Source organism: Leptopilina boulardi, unplaced genomic scaffold (assembly GCF_019393585.1).
Source record: "Leptopilina boulardi isolate dan_hultmark-lab unplaced genomic scaffold, ZJU_Lbou_2.1 LbouV2_392, whole genome shotgun sequence".
Lineage (NCBI taxonomy): Eukaryota > Metazoa > Arthropoda > Insecta > Hymenoptera > Figitidae > Leptopilina > Leptopilina boulardi.
The window spans coordinates 2,006,852-2,011,123 of record NW_026137965.1 but is presented as its reverse complement, the minus strand read 5'-3'; positions in this window follow the sequence as shown (position 1 = coordinate 2,011,123).

The window sequence follows — 4,272 nt, the reverse complement described above, 5'->3', positions numbered from 1 at the left end:
AGGTAACTTCAGTCAAAGGTAACTTCAGTCAAAGGTAACTTCAGTCAAAGGTAACTTCAGTCAAAGGTAACTTCAGTCAAAGGTAACTTCAGTCAAAGGTAACTTCAGTCAAAGGTAACTTCAGTCAAAGGTAACTTCAGTCAAAGGTAACTTCAGTCAAAGGTAACTTCAGTCAAAGGTAACTTCAGTCAAAGGTAACTTCAGTCAAAGGTAACTTCAGTCAAAGGTAACTTCAGTCACTTCCACTGGATTTAATTTTTTTTCACAGATTCAAATTTTTACTCACTTATTTGATTTTGATTTTCACTTTCACTCTTTTTAATTTTCACTCACATTTCACATACTTTATTTTTCCTGTTACTAATTTTTTTAATCTGTGGAATTAAAAATAAAAATGAGAGTGAAAATTAGAATCAGGTGGAAGTGAAAATGAAAATGAGAGTGGAAATTAAAATCACGTGAAAGTGGAGGTGAAAATATAAATGAGAGTCAAAATTTATGTCAATTGAAAGTGTTAAAAAAACAGTTAATGAATAGCAATTTTTTTCCACGCGAAGCTTTTTAAACTATAAATCGCTTTTAGTATATATATATTATCATCAACGTTGAGTGCTTAAGGTTGGTATTTATTTTTTTTTATGTTTAGTTCATCTCGTTCTTATTTAAAGTGCAAGTTATCATTATATTTGAAAGCCGCGGGATTCTGTGTGTGCAAAACACCTACGCATTTCACATATTACTCTCTGCGCCTCTTTCCAAGAAGCTTTTCAGTGCGCGCACCACACAAATTGCGGTATGAATTTAAGTCGCGTCATTAGTCAGGCTTCTGACTAATTCGCACAATTAAGATTATATGCACCGGGTGTGTACACACAACGGTTAAAATATATAATATAAAAGTTTATATAAAAGTTGAGAGAGAAAAAAAAATTCGTAATTTAAAAGAGAAAACTTTTGCATGTAACGCGCGGGTTACACATTTAATTTCTTTTACTTTTTGGAAGCTTTTTTTTCTCAAACACACGGGCGCAGATGCTCCGGTAATTAGATATTTCAGCATATCTAATTATTATCAATCAGTCGATCGCCCCAGCACTTAAAGTAAAATTCCGCGAGATTGGAATTATTATTCGTGTCGTATTAATCGAATACGTTTAACGATTATCTTACCCATGTATGCAATTAAAGGGGGTCTTTTTCTCACTAAAGTTGCGGCCATTAAATGCTTCTTTCTATTTTATCACAGTCGTAAAATGTATCGATAACTAATTTTTTATTATTTATTATACTCGAATATTTTATTTATCTGGAGGGCTGAAATTTGGTACACATATGTATTTTGGTGTGTAGATTACAGGAAAAATATAGCGAGTCTCATAGGAATTGATTATCATAGCGTTGTCAAGGAAAAACTATGAATTTTTATGAAAAATCCCTAAAAATGACACAAATGCACACAATATTTGACCAAGATAGTTCACATTTGGTATATATGCGCATTTTTGCATGTAGATTATAGAAAAAATATAGCGAGCACGATTGGAGTTGATGTTCATATTGTTTTTAAGGAAAACTCATATTTTTAGAAAAAATCATAGATTTTTGAATAACAAAAGAAGAAAATTTTATCTCAAGGTATTCAAATTTATATATTTTTACGTATTTTTACGTGTAGATTACAAAAAAAATATAGCAACAACGATTGGAGTTAATTATCATATCGTTTACAAAGAAAAACTGATAATTTTCGATCTATATGTCTATCTATGTGTTTTCATGCTCACATAACAGGAAAAATTAAGCAAAATTGGAATTTTTCCATAGGCCTTTACACTTTAACCCCCTCAAATTTTAGGTTTAACGGTACGGAAACCTCGGTTTTAATGCGAGTGTAACTCGCACTTGTCCGATTTTTTTTATTTTATTAACCATTGACAAAGAGAAACAAAAAATTTTTTTTTTTAATTTTTAATTTAATTTTTTTTATTTTTAATTTACTTTTTCATTATTTTTTTTTGTTGTTCTACTATGTTTTCTATTATCTTTTTATCGGTTTTCTATAATTTTAGAGAAAAATTTTTTTTTTGTTTTTTGTTCTTGAAAAAAGAACTGTAAAAAATTAATCTGTATTGGAATTATAATAATAAAGATAATAGTAATAATAATAACAAAAATTAAAAATAATAAAAAATAAAAATAATTATATGTGATAAATAAGGAATAAGAAAAGAGAAAGGGCTCTTCCACGTGAGCTTCAAAAGGGATTTCATATATGTGATTCCATCAAAAATATGCATTATATAGCAAACCCTGGTATTATATGAGCTTGTGGGCCTCCTGGTATTTCATACTTTCAGATCCGTCAGGTGAGCCAAGGCGCCCGGAGCGCCGCTGATCACTTCGACCTATAACCCCATCAATCATCGCCAAATCATACACCACTTATTCACGATGTACACGCAACCGGCGCACGTTCATGTTATGCGTAATCTTTATACTCTTATTTTTTCCTCATTCACCAAGATTCTCTTACATCGATTTCTTCTTCTTTTTTTAATTTTTCCTAATCCTTTGAATTTATTTTTGTGCCTCATTGTCTATAACACAGGTTTACAGTGAAATTGTCATTCGAACAAAACATTTTTTTTCGATTAATATGTGTTTTTTGAGTTAGAAAATCATATTTTAAATTTTTTTCCCTCGTGCAATTTTTTTGTAACAGCAAATTATGCATTTTCGAGGTGTGACGTCACATAAAGTCACCAATAGAGAAAACAGTTAATCAAAATGTAAAAAATAAATCACCATTTGAAAGATAATTAAATTACCTTTTAAACCATTGGTCAACCAATAAAATCCATTCAAAATTGTCAGAGTTACAGTCGATCAAAGTTCAAATTTCAAGCAAATTTTAATGATTTTTAGACATTCGTCTAACTTTCGCTAATTTTTTCAAAGTCAAACAATCAAAAAAAGGCAAGTTTTAAATTTTTTATTAATAGTATATTTAATTACGTAACTTTTAAGCCTTTATAGACCTCGATCGGATAAAAAATGACAATTCTACACTAGATTTATTGAAGAAAGTACTTTTTCACTTTTAGTATATTTTCAAGTGATTTCGATCTATATCAGTTTTGTATAAAACTAAGTTAAGCTAAGTTCTCTAAAATGAGTACTCGGGGGTTTTCGGGGTCGCTGATTACGAATTCGAGGTCAGTTTTTCAAAATTCAAAATGGCGGATCCAATATGGCGAACAAAATTTTAGTAATTAGAGCTAAGTACACCAAAATGAGTACTCGGGGGTTTTCGTGGTCACTGATTATGAATCTGAGATCAGTTTTTAAAAATTCATTTCTAATTATTAAAATTTTGTCCGCCATATTGGATCCGCCATTTTGAATTCATGATTATTATATTATAGTTGTTATTTATATCATATTATAATTATATTCATATTATAATTATATAATATATATATTATAACGTTGAATTTAATTTGAAATTATTTATTATTATATTTTTCAGACAGTCAACGTTATCTACACTTTATAATTATTAATTTTGCCCAGACGCCAAGTTATTTTGCGGAATATAACTAAACCAAAAAAACTAGTTAAATAACCCGACAAGTAAATTTTATAATCCTAATTAGGAAAAACTAAAACCAGCTCAGGAATTTCATTGTTACTTTACAGAAACAATAGGCTGCGGAGAAGAGGATAAGGATAAACACCCTTAATTAGACAAAATTTATAACAATAACACTATTTATTAATATTCATTTTAAGTTTTACAAAAAGTTAAATAATGACAGATGGCCGAAAGACAAGATTTATATTTTATTTATTTAATTATACTTTAATAATAATAATGTGATCGTTTCTAAAAGGAAACGACTCCTAATTAATTTATTGGGACTCACCGTCTATTTGACGAGGACGATGACGCTTCGTCTCATTTTTATAATTTTAAATTTTAAGTATTTTACACGAAAAAGAATAGATCACAACTTGACTCTACGAACACCAGGATGAGAATGAGCAAGAATGAAAGTAAAATTGAAAGATTGAACGAACTTACCTCAAGTGAAGTTCAATCAAAATTGTATAAGCCGCCTCGTCCGAATAGATCATACACGTAGTACCGCGGTACTGCTCGTTTCGCCACAACAATTTTAAATCTCTGAGATTTTTCGCGCCTCCTATAGGCGGCGTCCTAACCTGGTTTCCGTATCCTGTATGTATCGTCATTATATTTGAAAGTTTAAA